Here is a 20519-nt window from a genome sequence, read left to right on the forward strand (position 1 = left end):
ATGTACGTTGCAGAAAAGAATCTTTGCCGATACTAAAACGTTGAAAATGCTTTCCTTGGATTATGTGGAATATGCATTTCACATAATTCAGGAGAAGAAATAAAACATGTATTAAGACAAAGTACACCTGACGATGGACCCACAGGTTCCGAAATGCATCGTATAGTTAATAATACACAAAAATTTTGTGACTGAAAGCGTTGTTTAATTCATACCTCCAATGATTTATCATCTTGTCTGGCATCTTTCCTTGGAGGCGTGTCATTCACAGCCATCAGTATTGGTTTCTCTGAAATGGGGGGGGGGGGGAGAGAGAGAGAGAGAGAGAGAGAGAGAGAGAGAGAGAGAGAGACAGTAACATTCTGTGAACGGAGATAGCTATTGACTTATTAAAAAAAAATCTTTTTGGCGCAGTCACACTTTAACACAATCATGACTAGTTTCAGCCCACAAAGGCCATCTTCAGACACTGTGGGCGGCACTTGGTGCAGAGATGTTCATACACTGCGACATCCATGACTATGCATGAACATTCGTTCAGCAAAGGCATACCATAGCATGCATGTCTGAAAGACATTGTAGTAGACTATAGAGACTCTGGGCAATGCAGACACTGTCATCCTATATTTCAAGCCACAGCAAGACCAAACGACGAGAATAACCAGGTCTCTGCCTGAGCAGGAATTACAGGAACATGAGTTAGCGTGGGATGTAAACACTGTAACATACTGAAGACTAACTGCGCTGCATGGATAACCAAAGGCCGGCCGTTATGGCCGAGCGGTTCTAGGCGATTCAGTCTGGAACCGCGCGACCGCTACGGTCGCAGGTTCGAATCCTGCCTCGGGCATGGATATGTGTGATGTCCTTAGGTTAGTTAGGTTTAAGTAGTTCTAAGTTCTAGGGGACTGATGACCTCAGATGTTAAGCCCCATAGTGCTCAGAGCCATTAAATAGTCGAAGTGGTTAAGGCTACGACTCGGGCTAAGCCGGCCCATCATAATTTTCATCTGTCAGTCAGTTGTACAGCTGGTGCACAATCGCATTGGCAGTTTGCGATGCATTTCCTTAACTTAAAGCATCAATTTTTTATCCCACTGTTTGTCAGTCAAGCATCCTACATCTCAGGAATGTATAGATATATTAAGTTAAAATTTCATGTCAAATACTAAGGTCTTCTATCACCGCTGTGAAACATGTAAACTTCTCAGGCAATGCAATAAAAAGACACGGGCATTTATGGCAAATATTCTGGTACTTGCGAATTAACGTATAAAAACCTGTCGTGTACTTGCTGTTGACCTAGAATCATGAAATTGGGCAAGTACTGGAAAAATCCAAATATTCTTAGTTTGTAACTATACCACACAAAAATTTATTCTTGTCATATGTTGTCCGTCCTACTGTCTCTCAGGAAAGGGTGGACGTATCATGCTGAAATTTGCGCTAAACGATGTCTACAGTCCCTTGATAGCCTTTAAGCTTCTACGCCAATGTAATCAAAAGGAACAGACGTTTATGTCATAACAGACGTTTATGTCATATACTCTGATACTCGCAAATTGACTTACCAAAACCAATAGAGGATCTGTCTGCATGCTTAACTAAATTTGTAAGGAATCCTCAGAGCACTTGCTGTATTTGCACTTGTTCGGTTTATTTATTTTTTTCCTATTGACAGATGATATAACAGCTTTCGCAAACGAAACAGACTTCAACCTTTGGGAACTGTTGCACCACATTCACTTCTCGTATGAAAGTCTACCTTACAAATTCCTGGCACAGTCAACTGTACGAGGGCTACTAGCCACCAAAACGACACCGAAACCGCTGTGCAGCACAATACTCCAAACAGCTGTACAATGCTGTGTCGGCAGTGACAGATGAAAATGAACCAATGTTTTGTTTATTCCTAAAATAAAAGAGAAAGTGTTTGTTTAGTGAAAACAGTTAGGCGATATTGTGCAGCCTAAAATGCGAAATAAATTACAAATTAAAAATTTGAGTGGCAGCTAGCATATGGAAAATTGTAAGCCATAACGGCCTATCGGGCAGCTGACTTGTACTAAATAGGAAGTCTGTGACACTGCATTTAGTTTCTTAGGAAACTGACCTATAAATTAAAATAAAGAAAAATATCTTTAGATTTTCTGTGTCTTCCTGAAATGAGAGTAGGCGACACTTCTCATTAATGTATCGTGTTTGGTTATTATCTGCAAGGTTCGCAGGAGAGCTTCTGTAAAGTTTGGAAGGTAGGAGGCGAGGTACTGGCGGAAGTACAGCTGTGAGGACGGGGCGTGAGTCGTGCTTGGGTAGCTCAGTTGGACAGTCCGGCTTTCGCCGCCGTGCAGTGCGGACGTGTTGTTATTTCCGCCTGCGGAGCGCGCGCGCTCGCTGTTGTTTACATTTCAGCGGCCGTCACTTACGTGTCGCTTACGTGCACTAGAATCATGGCCAACCGTTTTCGAAAATCAACTTTACGTTTCAACTTCTGCAACGACTACGCACGACCAAAGGCCTTGGAAGTGGAACGCTTCCTACGCGACGTTGCTAAGATCCCAGCTTCTGACATCTTGGGCATCCATTTGTCCATATTAAGCAGTACTGTGTACGTCAAAGTCGTCAATGACGCGGTATGTGAAAGAATACTTCGTGACACCAACCATGGATTACGCTTTTGCCACGCCGACGGCAATGTCGGAGCGGTCACTGTCGACCATGCCGGCTTAGGAATGCGCACCATACGAGTTTTCGAACTCCCGTTCGAGCTTCCAGCGGAAGACGTTATCGCGGCTTTCCGCCCCTATGGCACTGTACATGGCCACACTGCCGAACGCTGGGCGCAATTCCAAACGTACCCTGTTCTTAACGGTGTACGGCAGATCACCATCGATCTCCATCGCCACGTGCCATCTTACCTGCAAATTAGCGGGTGCCGCGCGGTTGTCATATACGACGGCCAACCCAAGACCTGTTCCGGGTGCGGCAAAGAAGGCCGCCTCAGATCTGAGTGTCTTCAGCGACGAATCACCCAATTGCCAGCCGCTACTGTGGCACCTCCGGCTCCGACGACGGTTTTACCGATCACCTACGCATCGGCGCTCTGTTCTCCTCCCACCGGCCGCCGCCCATCGGACCATGCACCGGTGACCCTTCCAGCTGCTACGGATACCGCTGGGGCCGACGCGTCGCGCTCAAAGCCTGACGCTACTCCAGCGCCACTACCAACAGCGACGACTTCCGACACCCATCCGCCTGAACATATGGACGCCCCTTCATTTGACGTTCCCGCGACGGCCTTCCTCTCAAAGCGACGCGACTCCCTCCCGTCTTCCGACACGGAGGGACGAACCCGCAAACAACGTTCACCTAAGAGGCGCAAGAGGAGGCGCCGTACGGTCTCGGAACGAGACGGATCACCACCCCCCGATGCTCCAGAAGCCGTCCGACCCGACGAGGCCTCGGAGAACCTACACGACGATATGAATGACGACAACATGACGCCGACTGTGGATACGTCGATGCCTACTCTACTGGCTCGCTCAGGTGCTCCTGAACCAATGGACTCCACAGATGCGACTGCCGCCGAGACGTCCTCAGCCCCTACGACCGAATTGGAACGTACGACCATCACAACGACAACGCCTTCAATGGTGTGGAGTGAGGACGTCGATGAGGAGCCGGACCACACGCTGGGGACAGAGTTACCCCAGACGGAAGCATCGTTACGCCGCTGACAATGCCGTCAGGTGGCGTACGGCACGGCTCACCGTTGCCTCGTCCCTCTTCATCCTCCGCCGGTGGAGTTCCCCTCCACGGCGGGTTACGGCTCCAAACCTACCGAATAGCGACGATCAACACTAACACCATTAGCTCACCCGTGAAACTTCAACTGCTGCGAGAGATGATATGGGCGTCGGACGTCGATATCGCACTACTACAGGAAGTACACCTGGCCACACTACCAGACGTCGCGGGATATAACACTTATCCTTCTCCTGGTGACCACCTGGGACGCGGCGTAGCCATCTACGCCAGAGAAGGCATTCCAGTGGCCGATATCACATACCTTCCATCTGCCAGAGGCATGGCCGTCACCGTCATGGGGACGCGTATCATCAACATTTACGCTCCGTCAGGCTCCACCCGCAGACGCGACAGGGCCCTCTTCTATTCAGAAGAAATCGCTCCTTTGTTTCTTGGACGCTGCGACCATTACTTGCTTGGGGGTGATTTTAATTGTGTCTTGCACCCTAAAGATCAAGTGCCCCACTACAACACCTGTCAAGAACTGCTTCTTGTCGTCCGAGATCTGTTGCTCCGCGACACTTGGGAAGTTCGGCACGGCGACGCGCCTGGACATACTTACCAGACGAGTCACTCCGCGAGCCGCCTTGATAGAATTTACGTCTCTCGGGAACTCACACCTGCAGTCCAAGGTGCAGAACTTTGGCCCCTGGCCTTTTCGGACCACTGTGCCTACATCTGCAACATTCTCTTCCCCAAGCAAGTGGTCTGGCGTAGTCGTGCACCGTGGAAGCTAAACACCTCCCATCTTCATGATCCCGAATGTCTTCAACGTGTTACCGAGACATGGGCCACCTGTGAACGTCGCTTACCTAAATACTGCACGACCTTGACCTGGTGGCTAGAATGTGCCAAACCTGCCATTCGACGTACTTTGATTCAGTATGGAAAGGAAGTTGCTATGTGGCGCCGGCACACTACCGACTATTTCTACGCCGTTCTCCGCGACCTGGACGCCCAACCGCCCACCCCCGACACCCAGAGGGAACGCAGCAGGATTAAGGCGCAAATTGTAACTTTGACACGCCGTAGACTGCAGGGGGCTATGGTGCGAACCCGACGTCAAGATTCGGCGGAACAAGAACATCCGACCATGCATCATATCGCCTCCGATAGGAAACATCGACGACGACAACTCATCACCGAGATCACCACCTGTCGCGGCCAGCACGTCACTTGCCAGGCCGAAATCGTCAGTGCCTTTGTCGACCACTACCGCACAATGTACCAGGAGGAGACTACCAACAACCACGCTGAGGAGTCTGTGTTACCACACGTAACTCGCACCCTCACCAGCGACGAAGCGGACGAGCTGCTGGAGCCCATTACGCGTGACGAAATCCACGATGCAATCAAAAAAGGTGCTCTGAATAAGTCACCTGGTGTCGACGGATTGCCGATAGAATTTTATCGCGCTTTCTTCACACTAATGGCATCACGGTGGACAACGATGTTTAATGAACTGCTGACGATAGGGAACGCCGTACCGCCGTCCTTCGTCACGGGAATTATTATACCCATCCACAAACCGACACCAGGTGTGACGACAGCACATTACCGTCCCCTGACTCTGCTTAACGCAGACTGTAAAATTTTTACACGCCTACTGGCAACGCGATGCCGCAAGATCCTGCCTAGCATTCTATCCCCGGAACAGACAACTCCGGGCGGCTCAGTTAATATACAAACGGCCACAGGAGAATGTCGCGATTTAATTGCACTGGCAGCGGCGTGCAGACTCCGCGCCGCAGTGGTTGCCATTGATTTTGACAGCGCATTCGACAAATTGCGGCATCTTTTTCTGTTCTCAGTGATGAACCGCATGGGTTTTCCACCAGCCTTCATCGACGTGATCCGGCGCCTGTACGGCACCGCCGAATCTGATTCAGGTTAACGGCCGTGAGGCGGGACCAGTGGCGATCCGGCGTTCCGTACGGCAAGGCTGCCCACTTTCGACCCTACTGTATGCCATAAGCCTGGAGCCACTCATCGGGAGTCTGACGAGCCACCTTTCTGGTCTCACTTTGCGACAGCACAGTTTTCGATGTCGTGCGTATGCGGACGACCTCCTCCTCTTGATCCGCTCACGGAGTGAAACACACACGGTACTTGATTTGATATCAACGTACGGCACTGCAGCGGGCAGTAACATGAATGTGGCTAAATCCGCGGCGATGCCCATTGGACGCGGCCTCTCACAAGAAGACTTAGCACCTCTCCCGTGTGTACAACAACTACGATACCTTGGTATCATTTTCACCTCCACCGTGCGCCGCTCCGCTGCCATCAATTTTCGGCGTGCACTCCAAACTATCCGCACGACGGTGCGACAAAATCTTCTCCGACGACTCGATTCTTTACAACGTGTCCAATACCTCAATCAACATGTGGCGGCCAGAATGGTCCACATCGCACAGGTCCTCCCGCTGCCATCAACTATTGGACGCAGCCTCCAGGCTGCCCTTGGATACTTCCTTACGGCCGGTACGATCTTTAAGGTCCGCTGCGACACGCTCACCCTTCCCCCGCGAGCAGGAGGCCTCGGCCTTGTCAATGTGCGACTCCGAGCGGCGTCCTTGTACATGTCCACCATGCACAAGCAGTGGCACGGGGGCACCTCCCTTACGCGCAGCTTGCTGGAAATTCTTGTGCCCGCGACCATAACACCACCAGTACCAGTCGGACACATCAAGCACCATTTGACGCACATTTCTGATTTCATCGTCGACTTCAGTTATGCTCACACACACTTACCGACCACGCGTTCTCCTCGACCTAAAGATTTTTACACCCCTCTCCTTCGTTCCATATCCAGCAACAATATCGAACTGAGACATCCGTCCACGCGGTGGCCAACGGTTTGGCGTCACATCCACCAGCCTTTTCTTCCCTCCAACGTCCGGGCAACATGGTACCAAGTCGCAAATGAAAAATTCGCCACAAATCATCGCCTTCACGCCATCGGACTACAGGACTCTCCACTTTGTTCCATTTGCCACCTCGTGGATGACGATGTCCATCAACTGACTTGTACTGCCACCAGTGACGTCTGGAAACTTGCCCGACAGTTCGTTGCCTGTTACCTCCGCGTTCCGCCGGACTCGATTGACCCACGGACTTTTATCCATCCTGAGAATACTTATTTCCCCGCCTCCAAAAATCATGCGATTGTATGGGTCAAGGGATGGACGATCACCTACATGTATAATGGTGGCGACAAATCACGCCTTGATTTCTGGCAGTACTTACAAACCGCCCACAGTGAAGTCGAACAGCGACCACGCTACCGCGCCTTCTTCGCCAATTACCTACACTCGATCTTTACTTCACCCCCGCTCAGTTGGATGGTGCCACACGCCGACAGCACTCCCGCCCCCCCTGCTGACATCTGAGACTCCCCGCGCTACTTTCTACATTGTAACCCACAGTGGAATAGGCGCATGGACACGCGCCTCCTTTCTTTAATGCACTACCCCAGACAACACTGGTCTTTCCCTCACTCCACTGTATATTGCTTCACGCCTCTTAGATTACATCAGACTTATTATTCTTTTTTTCCCTACACCACGTTCAAAAAAAAAAAAAATTTCCTCGCCTTGTACGAGTATATTGTCTTGTGTTATTTTCGCCGGAAGGATGGCATTTCTGTTGTATTTAAGTTTGTACCAATAAAGATCTTTTTTTCATTTACCCTTTTCCTGGTGAAAAAAAAAATCAAAAAGCTACTTTGAGGGAGTGATTCAGGGATGGGAGGGGGGAGACATCGCGGCCAGGCCTCGGGTTTCGACCCCTGCCCGCCTTGTCTCCACCTACCCATATCTGAACACTCTTAAAAAAAAAAAAAGAAAAAAAAAGGGGTAGCGTCTAAAAAAAATCAATAAAAAAAAAAAAGTTGGTAGAGCACTTGCCCGCGAAAGGCAAAGGTCCCGAGTTCGAGTGTCGGTCCGGCACACAGTTTTAATCTGCCAGGAAGTTTCACACTGTTTGTTCTTTATCAAAATCTTTCATTTGCTAACTACGCCTATCAGTAGTTAGTGCCTTCAGTAGTTAGAATCTTTTATTTAGCTGGAAGTAGAGGCGCTCGCTGTATTACAGTAGTTCTTATAACGAAGATTTTTGTGAGGTAAGTGATTTGTGAAAGGTATAGGTTATTGTTAGTCAGGGCCATTCTTTTGTAGGGATTATTGAAAGTCAGATTGCGTTGCGCTAAAAATACTGTGTGTCAGTTTAGTGTTCATCAGAATAAGTAAAGAGCGGAATGTCTGAGTACGTTATGTTCCGTTCAGCTGTTTGAAAATCAAATAATGTAAGAGGTTTATCAGCACAGTAATTCATTAATTTTTCTGAGGGGACGTTTCACAATCAGAAGCAAGTTCAGTACAGTTGCCGGATTCTCCCGCAGGACTGATACACACTGTACCATCCGTCGCTTGTACCTCACGCCACTTTTGTACCATATGCTACTTCACGAGTACCAAGCTGCATCAAGGCGAGCTTATATTTAAATAAAATACTCGCGGCCACAGCCAGGAATATCACACAGTGTGATTGCGTCCTGTAAGCAGAATCGATTTAAAAGTTTCCAAGACCACAGGCTGCGGGATCATCTTCTTTGAGTGCCCCTCGTCAGAGGAACTGATGCCCAGGCGATATTTACCACAACAAGTCATCAAACATGTGAACCCTATGGTTTCATTAAATTCTCAGTTTTGCAAGAGATAAGTGGAAATTTTTAAAAAAAGTTTATGTAGACGGGAGGAACTAATCTATTAAGTTGAGTGTGAGTCCATACTTCGAAGTAGTGACAAAGGTGGTGGCGAAAGTACTATGCAGTATGTAGGTAATATTGACAAACATGAACTTACGTTCGAAGTATCACAGCCCAGTGTACTTTCTATAGCAAAGATAAAATCGGATAACCCATTGTGCTGAAAAATATGTAAAGTAATGTTTTTGCGTGATTTCACATAATGAACTGAAAGGAATTAAAAGAAAGCCAGTAGTAACTGACATGAAATACAGTATTTCAAACAAAGAAAGGCAGCCTCACGCAGAAAAACATCTTAACTCAGTTGGATTTACATGTGCTGTGACTGCAAACTGAACTACGTACATCAACACCAAGAAAAATGATAAAAGCCAACAATTTGGGCAACACAAGAACCGCGAAAACAGTCCCAAATTACAGAGCAAACGACAGAGGAGCTCCGGGCAGACCATGAAGAAATGGAAAGAATACTTCATATTGTTAGAGTTTTCCCACGACTATGACGTATGAGGATGGCGTTGATAATCTTGATCATAGCTTCCAAGCTGCCTTGCATAGGTCAGAATTCACATTATACAGCAATAACAATAAGTTTACAAGAAAGTTATTGCTGCAGTGAACACCTGCAGATTGTTGTGTGTTGCCACTGCAGATGGTTCGAGTGACAAGAAGCAATGTCGTCCAACTAGAGGCCGTAACCGCCGCACAGGAGCAGTTTAACAATGCTGATAGCCCTCACCTGATGGACGCTCGCCCGACGAAATCGAAGCGCGAGCTGTCTGCTTCCGGAATGAGGCAGTTCTTTTTCTCAAATATCGACTCCCAAAGGAGGATTTCCAGAGCGAAGGCCCCTTTAATACATCCGCGACTCGGTTTATACAGCACCCAGCTGTAATTCTACATAAATCTGGGGCCGGGAGGTAATGTAAAATCAATCCGAAACATGAGCTAGATAACTGGAAAAGTTATCACAGAGGATCGGACATCCGAAAGTAATTTGTACGCCTTGGGAAACGGCCGTTATAAATCTTGTGTCGCGCTTATCGACAGTTCATTAATGGAGGATCGTTTTCTGCCCTTCCCATTTCGTCGACTTTGTTCTGAAACTGCTAGCACGACGACTAAAATTATGAAGCTAGGTGCGAAGTTTTCTATTCTCGTAAGTGTAAGAAAGTTCACCTTCCGTCACTACTGTTGGATGCGTTAGCATACATCTGCCACCAAAACAGCAGTAGTTATTAATGAGCTCATTCAATGGAGCTCACCATTCAACAAACGTAACGGGAAACGTCACATGTATTTTTCTTATAAAAAAACGGAGTTGTAGCTGCTATATACAGAGCGTAACACGTTCAAATGCAGAATTCTTCTATGCAGTACTTAAATATGTGCACACATCGGTGCCTTGGTTGTTTTTACTCTGTTCCGCAAAGTCTTCCAGCAAACTCGTCATATAATTTACTGCCTCGTGTTTGCCCCACTGTCGTAACTGCACCACTAAGCAGACTAACGCTATCGGTACAGACTACCCATTTTGCGTCCTTTTTCCACATTGCAGCACCTCACCTGCTGCCCAGAGTAAAATAAGCTTTAATGGTTTGCTCTGACCACTTGTATTGGTTGTACTACCAAACCTAAAAACGTAATAGCTGTAATTATTAGTTTGCAAATGACGTAAATACTGATTTAATGTTGTTCAGTACAGCGTCCTCAGTCACCATTAGAAATACCTGCACTTTTTACCCGTCACTTCCTATATTTTGGCTCTTCATTATCCCATTATATTACATAACATGTGCCGACAAAGAGGGGGCTACAAAGGAAGCGATCTTTTAATATAGTATAATAGGTGCTCTACCACTCAGTCAGCGAATCATTTCAGTTAGCCACTGCTTGTAAAGGAGGCGTACATTGCATCTTGTGAAGTACCGTTCTTTTTCCTACAGTGAAAGCTATTTTTCCTTTCCTTATTTTTTTTACTGTTATCCTTGTTAATATTTACTCCACACGATATAAAGTACATATTTTAAGTTTAATGTTGATAAGGTGATACGTTTCGTTTTTGCAGTTCATGAATACACGAGATGCAGACCAGCGCCATCTGTCCGCTGTGATCTCAACTGAACTAATCCAGCGCTGACATGCTTCTGATGTCCAGTTGAAGATGGTGAGCGGGAATGGTCGTTGCAGGGCATGCGTGAGGAACCACTTTCTCTGTTCAGTTGAGGCAGAGGTGTATCTACACATTTTTAGCATCCTTTTAGTCAAAATGTGTTACCAATTATGTGTTCCCAACTCGATTCACTACCTACTCACTAGCTATACTATCTATGCATCAAATATTCAGCATTCTCCTGTACTACCACATCCTTTTGCCTGAATTATTTACCTTCCATGTTTTGCTTTCGTACAAGTCTGTCCTCCACAAATATATCTTCAGAAAATACTTTGCTAACTCGTGAATTTGTGTTCGATGGTGAAAATTTCTCTTCTTGACAAACGCTTTTCTGTATACGCCAATCCGTATTTTGTACTCTGTGTACTTTAGCCATCGTCAGTTACTTCGTTGCAGTAAGAATGAATTATACGTAACAAATTTCCTTTAGTGGCGGTGACTCCTGTATCCAAAAGTTTGCTCTATACATTCTTTCCGATCTCCTGGCACTTCATTCATCAGTAAATTAATATCTTAAAGTTCCCGAGCCAAGTAATACACCATATTCGACTGCTCAAGTCAAAATAGGGGTTAACTCCACTATGAACATGTTTCAGAGGATTGTGTGTTGTTTCCCAAGTTTGCTCCACTGACGTCTCCGCGGCAAGTAGTTACCGAACCTTCACTTCACATACACTGCTCAATCGATACCTCTTACATCATGGAATATTAATTTCCCGCTATTATCTCAAGATATTTCATAGTCGCCTGCCATCTACACACGGAGTGAACGATAACTGTTTACGTCGTACAAGCGTAGTGTAAGGGAAGTGGAGAGGATGTCGAGATGAAACATTTTATTTCTAACACTTGGGGTGTGTCAAGCCCACCTAAACAACAGCACATGTGCGCCGCGCAAGATTTTCAATGTTCTCTCGCTGTCTTACACCATCGGCTTAGTCAGCTGTTTCGTTAATATTGTTAAAATAGTTCAGATGGCTCTAAGCACTATGGGACTTAACATCTGAGTTCATCAGTCCCCTAGACTTCGAAGTACTTAAACCTAACTAACCTAAGGACATCACACACATCCCTGCCCGAGGCCGGATTCGAACCTGCGAACGTAGCAGCAGCGCTGTTCCGGACTGAAGCGCCTCGAACCGCTCGGCCAGAGCGGACGGCTAATATTAATTTAACTTTTGGCATGTGAGTAAATGAAAGAAAAAAGACTTCCGTAAACTTTATAGAAAAACTCATTATGTTTACAATTCAATATGAATTTAACTATTACAAGCGCAGCAGTTACCTAGCGATAAAGCCCGACAAAGAAACGATTTAATTCTTGATTTTCTCCTATGAAAGTTCATAATATTTTAAGATAAAATTTATACAAACATAATTTTACATTTTTCAAATGCAGGAACAAGTGGTTTTTAATATTTTACGACTATTTCAGCGAGAAAAGGGAATGAAGTCGTGCGGCGCCCTTACTCTGTAGCGCAGGTTGTTTTTGTACGCCAATTCCAGGCGTCTCCCTGCTGGATAGAAAGCAAGTTTCCCTATGAATTTGTTCGTCTCGAATTCGTTTACACCACTATGGTGTGCTGTAAAGAAATAGCGTTTACGCCCTATATTATTCTCATTCGTCAGCCTAAGTTTCGCATGGAATACTGTTGTTACGACGCGGATCGAAGGGGAGGGAGTGGGAGGTAGTTATGGGATCTTAACCCCCCCTCCCAAGAAAAACGTAATTTATATGTGTTTTTATTTTCACAGTACATTAGTTCCCAAATTTCTCAACTCACTTTTGGAAAATGAAGTACCACGAGAACTAAGAGTATCGGAGGAATCATAAAAGTTCTAAGTTGTGATTAAACACAGAATCCTCTTTTGTTGCTTACGTGGCAGCCTATCCACATGAACGTGCTTGCGGCCACATCAGTAACGTTCCAGTTAGGTAGGGGTACACATTCACAGACTGGCCTACCCGCTGCCTACGAAAAATGCGACACAGTTCTTGAGTCCACTCGCAGAACGGACAAACCACGGGAAGTTAAGAGAAGACGGAAAGGAAAAAAAGTTACTTAAAATAAGATTTTCTAGGCGTAGGCGGAAATGACTGAAAGAAATAACTTCCCTCTCATGTGCGCACTCCCATAACGGTAGGCAGCAAACCTGTCTTTGCAACCGTGGTGCTGAGTGAGATACTGATAATGGTAGCAGTATACTTCGATCCAGGTGTGTGTGTGTGTGTGTGTGTGTGTGTGTGTGTGTGTGAGTGTGTGTGTGTGTGTGTGTGTGTGTGTGTGTGTGTGTGTGTGTGTGTGAGTGTGTGAGTGTGTGAGTGTGTGGGTGTGTGGGTGTGTGGGTGTGTGGGTGTGTGGGTGTGTGGGTGTGTGGGTGTGTGGGTGTGTGGGTGTGTGGGTGTGTGTGTGGGTGTGTGAGGGTGTGGGTGCGAGTGCGCGTGTTGTAGTCACCGTAAGGTAAAGTACTGTGTAAGCCTACGGACCGATAACCTGAGCAGTTTGGTCCCATAGGAACTTAACACCACCACCAGATTGTGTGAATTATGACGTTGACAAAACTCTGAATGTGGATTGCTACTATAGTTCTTAAATTAACTGCAGGGCGCATATATACTTCAAGTTTTTGGGCAAATGATTGGTGTCGTCCAAAGAGACAGGTGTCAAAGTAAGGTTCGTACATCGCAACGCAACCACAAGAAAAGAGTCGCAGCAAGCAGCACCGACGTAGCTACGACCACAAACGTTTCGCTACGCCGCCGCGACTGCCCTTCTACTGACGGCTAAGCATAGTACCGCTCTGCCCCAGCCTGCGATCACCGACAGTACCGTCTTCTAGTAGGCCAGCTGTGTGATCAACGTACTAGGCAGAACTCTACGTGAAAGTTACTGCTAAATGTACTCTGAGTGACAGTCTTGTAATTTTTGTGTGTCATGTGGTACGTTAATATTTTGAGACAGTTGTAATTACTCATTACATTCGTGTGGAAATGGATTGTACGAAGTTACAGAATTCATCTTTGTTGTAGTAAAGTGAACTGATGTTTTATGTGCTATAGAATCCATTTCGCCTTCTCCAACAGGAAATTAAAAAAAAAACACCTTTGTACAGATAAGTGTATTTTTGTGCGGTACAACAATGGTTCTGAAATATATTTCTATGGGCTTCAGTTTCTTGGACAAAATGCTGAATTATGTACTAAGCACTGGCGTAAACAATTATCATTACTATTATATTAAGTTATATTATAATTTTTGTTATTATTAAAATCGTAATCACCTAAAAGTGTTAATGATACCATGTAATATTAAGAGGGAGTGCAGACAGAGAGCAACAAAGTAAACCTATGACCTCCTCTCCCTAATTCCGATGCAGCCGCTCATTAAGATGTGGAACAACCACCACATCGACGAGAGGTTACTGTTTTCTAAGGCCGACCGTTATACGAGAGACAGATATCAGGAGTTAAAAGAATGGTGTACTTTTCCTTCTGTATCTGACGATATAACAAATTTGTTGTTCATACTGAGAGAAAGTCATTGACTTTAACCAATTGTAGTGCCTTTGACTCACACTTTCCATAATACTACTTATCATTTAGGGAAGAGGTGGATGGGAGAATGTGCTTAAGTATTCCAGTAAAGTAACCGTCGATCCACGTATTTGTCTCAACGGAACTGCAATTATTTTTTACATGAAAATTTTGGTTACGTAAAAGCTGATGTTGAATTGATGTTCACGTACAAATACATGAGGATTGCGATTTTAATGCTTGGCCTTCTACACATATTGGCTGAATGTGCTTCGAATGTTTTTCCACTTCGTACATGTGTGTGTCAGTGTTAATAACTTCTGGCGTTAGAGGAATATCTTTCTCTAATACCGCGTGAAGTCCTTACTTCCATGGTGACATTGCTAAACTCATTCCCTGACCGAAACCTTCCCGTCTCCTCTATATCTCTTTTGTTACACAACCTTCCCTTCTACAATAACCTATGATACCTTCCCTTAGGATTTCAATATCTTGCTTAATAATAACAAATGAAATCTTCCCTTTCAAATTTATTCTTTCTCAATCTTCGCATACAAATTTAACCCCTGCTTATTAGAAGTGATTTTCTGATTATTTTGACGAAACATAGAATGTGTCGTCGTCGTGGTCCTCAGCCGTTATCGGCAATAACCCAAAACTGTTGCTTACCTTTTCAGTGTTACTGGATCGCCATCTCACTGCGACATGAATTACTTACTCTGTTTTACTATACTTTATTAGCTGCTGGTGGGCTGTCATAAGTGGCTGTATTTATTACCAAAGCTGACGTTATTCATTAATAGCAAAGCTGACGTTAGTCTCTAATTTGACTGACGTTACGTAATTCATAGTTAAACTTTTTCTTGACAACAATTAAATTTTGCAAAGTTTTACGTTGGTTTTCGGGATGGGTTATAATCAGTAATCCAATATTGCTGGCAAAAATTAATTGTATTCTGAATGAAATGATTTTACAAACGTTCAAACAGAAGATACTTTTTACAATAATTTTACAACTAGCATTGCGCAAACATACCTTCAGTATTCTTGAGTTTCACAAAAAAAAAAAATAATTCGATAATATTAGTTCCTCTTATGATATTTAACTGATGTCTCTGTACATCCGTTTATAATCTCTTGTAATCATAGCTGGTGGCTGGCAGGCACACCGCTCCTCTCAATCTCTCGCTTCAGACCTGCTACCGACTCGCTTCACTTCTCGCTTGCTACTGACCTCCTACGAACGTTAAAGAGCCGTCTCTCCCACCAACAATGGTTTCTGGTGCAGACAATCCCTGCTAACATTAGAAAATGTATCAATGCGCGGTCTTTCCCGTTCTTTTTTTTAAATGTAACCAAACGCGGTCTCTCCCACCCTTTATAAAATTCTATCAATGTGCGGTCTCTCCTGCCAACAATACTTCGGTGCAGACATTCCCTGCTACCACAATTATTTCCTACATGAGAAATATTAATTATTCCTACTTGACCCTATTAATAAAATATAAACTTGTTTCATAAATTGTTGTTTGACAATAGACAATAGAAATATACACGTCTTACAATATCTTTCTCTAATACCATACTGCCATGGTGACATAGCTAAACTCATTCCCTGACCGACTGAGAAGCCCCATCATTTGCTTGTTGCTGTACTAAGATCAACGGATGTCTGTCCGCAGAGCAACATCGTTCGACATATCAAAAACCTATAATTGTTGTAGTCCACATGGGGCACTCTGACTACAGCGTTGCCTTGTAGAAACACATGCTGCCACTTGAATTTGATGTATGTTCTAAGTCTTATTCGTACAGGTGAACTGTACCATTTAAGATGTGTTGGCTGCTGCCTCCTTTCAGCAAGTAACCTTAGATGCTCCGCCGTAAACCGTTCGACAAGGTAGCCAAAACTGGATATCTGCTTCCTCCATCGATAACTACAGAAACACACGCCTTTCTGAGGAGAGTGTCACAATTTCATCAATTCTGACCCTCTTACGACCGGCCTCATTGTGAGCAGATATGACAGCATCAGAGAATGTGTAGTGCCAGTAATGACCAGGACGTTGTTCCATCAGCTTAACACCCCATGTAATTTTTTCGGTTACTCAGATGACACTGGACACGACGTATGTATTCTGTAGGAGAAGACATCGATAGCTGGTAGTTCACGGAGCAATTTATGTACAAGGTTTTATAACGGATTATTCGCGAGTACCTCTGAGTTTTCAGATGACGACTGCGGGAAACTACTAATCGTACATAAAATAAACATGTATCATTCGACGGGCCATCTCTCCAGTTTTTCACTCATTTGTAGGTGCTCAATACCGGCACAGTTCCTAATGCGGCAAACATCATTACGTGCGTCCAATAAGCTGCAAAGGCGCCAGCCCCCTTTGGAAATATATTCATTCCGTTACCATCCGCAGACGTGAACTAATTCAGTGCGACAATAAGAAGCGGATGATTTTTGACAAGTCTGCCCCCTAGTAGCGTGCCGTGTAGTTACACCATGGCGATTATTACGAATCGAAGCTTGGAGAGATGGTATATCCACTATCACGTGCCTTACTTCTGTACGTGTTGTAGTCTTCACAAAGCCGTCTTCTGAAATCCTGGAGGTACTTGCCGGCCAAAGTGGCCGTGCGGTTCTGGGCGCTACAGTCTGGAACCGAGCGACCGCTACGGTCGCAGGTTCGAATCCTGCTTTGGGCATGGATGTGTGTGATGTCCGTAGGTTAGTTAGGTTTAATTAGTTCTAAGTTCTAGGTGACTGATGACCTCAGAAGTTCAGTCGTATAGTGCTCAGAGCCATTTGAGCCTGGAGGTACTTAATGAATAATGCTGACGATAAACTCGGAGGAAGTAAAAAGGTTGAAAAGCCAGTACAAACTTCAACAACTTGTGGAATAACATTCTTCTGAGCAAATGGAATAATCTTGTACCACATTGAAGAGGATGGTGATCAACTCAAAAGGTTGGTTCCTACGAATATAGATTATGTATCTGACGTCGGTTATCGAAGATGTGCAGACTCTTCCGTCACAACATTCCCAACGGTCTTGCTGTCATACAACGGACATCACTGAAACATCAAGCACAGTCAGTCGTCCGCTATCTGTTGTTTGTATGTCCTCAGTCTCAGACACACTCTGGCCACCTAGACAGTGAGGACTACCTGCCGTCTGACCTCTCCCATACCATCGACAGAAATATTTCACACTGCTGCTCAATGAAAATTTGTAAAGTGTTCGTGAAACAGCATTCATTACCCATAATGAAAATTTTCTTATACCTTTCTCCGAATGGAATAATTTCAAATGGTCCAAATGGCTCTGAGCACTATGGGACTAAATTTCTGTGGTCATCAGTCTCCTAGAACTAAGAACTACTTAAACCTAACTAACCTGAGGACATCATACACATCCACGCCCGAGGTAAGATTCGAACCTGCGACCGTAGCGGTCTCGCGGTTCCAGATGTAGCGCCTAGAACCGATCGGCCACACCGGCCGGCCTCGAATAATTTACGTGCAGTTAACCTGCCTCATAGATCAAATTCCCTGAATTGTACCAGTCATCTGTATAATTATTCTTTTATAAATTGTAAAGTTCCCTGTTAGCAACTTATATTAAATTTAATCTGTTCCCAGTCCTGTAAGTCTGCTCGTTGTTGGTTTGTCTTGAACGCACTAGCGCCTAGCAATAATTAAAAGCAGCTACTGCAGCCGACATATTCTTCGCGAGAGAACAGCAACTGTATAGATACTTTTTAAAAAATTCTTCGGTCTCAGTCGCACGTATTTTACTACATGACGTCTTTCGAACACTCTGAATCAGTGGTCGTCAAACGTTTTTGCTCAAGGGCCAAAACTAACAATATGATGTGGCACCTCGGGCTGTAGATTTCCAAGTCTTCTTACTAACTGGCAAACCACGTAAATGGTGTGTCATGAACCTCAAATGGTTCAAATGGCTCTGAGCACTATGGGACTTAACAGCTGTGGTCATCAGTCCCCTAGAACTTAGAACTATTTAAACCTAACTAACCTAAGGACATCACACACATCCATGCCCGAGGCAGGATTCGAACCTGCGACCGTAGCAATCGCGCGGCTCCGGACTGCGTGCCTAGAACCGCGAGACCACCGCGGCCGGCTCATGAACCTCCAATAGACTAGCTATAGTAAGGAAGCGAGAGGTTTACCACTGACTTTCTAGCACTTATCATTAAAGTCGATACCATTCGAACCACTACGTGTAGAATGTTCTGTTTCAGATTGTTTCCACCCTCAAGTTGTAACACTTTTAACTGCCCGACGAAATGCTTCTGCGTTAATAACAGCAGACCGTTAATAACAGCAAATGGACTTCTACTTAAACGTATTATGTAACATGAGACACGATCACAACTGTTTTCTACACGTTTTGAAAGTCATTTTTCTTCAACTCACTTAACTGAACGACAACAGCCTTAATTTGATTTAATACTAGATGAGGTACCTGGCACAGGCTAGATATGTATTTATCTGAATCTTACGTTATTCTGTCCCTTCCTTCCCTCACACTCTGTCGTCCATGTCGACTTTCCTCTCACACACCATCTCTTCACCCCTTTATCTGTCCATTTCGCACTCCCCCTGTATGTGTATATGTCCTCCTCCCCATTCTCCCTCCACGTTACTATCCCCAGGCCCAATAAGATGTTGGCTTTGCTTACCCCACAATATATCTTTACAGATTGAAAATATGCGTATCAGTGTGGCTTAAGAGGAGAAGTGGACACACACACACACACACACACACACACACACACACACACACACACACACAATTTTTTTAAAGAACTAATGACTATTTCTTTTTAACAAATATGTATCGCATATGACCGTCTCTACAATGCGTATTCATGAATCCAACGCACTTTCATTTAAGATTGATACAATAGCAGATAATTGGTATGAGGCACACACACCCATTTGTTGTCAGCACTGAGAAACAAACAAGACAACATTTCCATTAATACTCCCCCCCCCCCCTCCGCAACGACCAATATATCTGCCCTGTATGAAGTGGCACCTGTTAAGGTGATAGAATAACTTTACGCGCTCCTACTTACAATACTTCCAGTATAATTTTCATGTGACGAAAGAGACAGGTACAGCCGACAGCTGGAAACCATTTATTCTTTACCGAATTTAGATTTATATCATTTTTCGTCCTTCAGAAACTGTAAACATTAGCGCCTGTTGAAATAGTACTTCCAGAAACCGACCACTCGCAACTGTTGGATGTATGTGACTCCTTCGCCAAATAACATTGCTGTGCAGTTGCTGACAACAATAAGCCATGTTTATGACACTAAAATTCTGCAATCCAGGGAAAAAGATTTTTAAATAGCCGTCCGCCGTTTTGAAAACTATTGGGTTATGAGGGATATATTCGTAGGAGACATACGAGTAGTTGTCACGCTCTCAACAATTACATTTTTAGTCACAGGAGTTAAGTGTTGAGACCCACTGGAATAATCGTTATGTTAGCACGAGTCAATGATGACATGTGCCATTCACAGACTTTCATAGAATGACTGTCACCACGTGTACGAGTGTTGAAAACTGCATAAAATGCTGGTGATCAAATTTCAATAAACTGGAAAAAAGCATACAGTGCATCTGACTAATTCATTCCAGTTTGTCTCTGTGAAAATAAAATTCACATGACTTGCATAACCTTAGAATATTCATGTAGCTAGGCATGAGCATATGAAGGGTGAAGGGAAGGAAGGGAATCATTAGTAATTCTGAGCCACTACCAAAACCAAATCTGGAATCAGTGTATCTTGGTCCTGAAATTTATTTTAAAGTACTTTCGTGCAAGATGAGATAGATGTATTATTAAAATATTATATTACATTATTCAAATGGCCACAAAATCTTTATTATAATTGCATTAATCTCAAACATTTGAAAAATGTAGAAATAAGAAATCAAAAGTAAGAAAATGACAGATGCAATGCACATGCAACAGGATACATAAGAAAGCTACAGGCTTTTTATTCATTATAATTGCAAAACAAACGTAAATACAAAAATATAATTTTTCATTAATGTGACGTGTGATATTGAACTTCTTTGGCTATGTCGTCTATATCTTACTCGTTTGGACTGCATGCAATCCTCCTTGCGTCCTCTAAATGACTGGACAACCGATTACGATATTTATCTTTCAGGT

The sequence above is a fragment of the Schistocerca piceifrons genome, chromosome 6 (genome assembly GCF_021461385.2).
Source record: "Schistocerca piceifrons isolate TAMUIC-IGC-003096 chromosome 6, iqSchPice1.1, whole genome shotgun sequence".
Lineage (NCBI taxonomy): Eukaryota > Metazoa > Arthropoda > Insecta > Orthoptera > Acrididae > Schistocerca > Schistocerca piceifrons.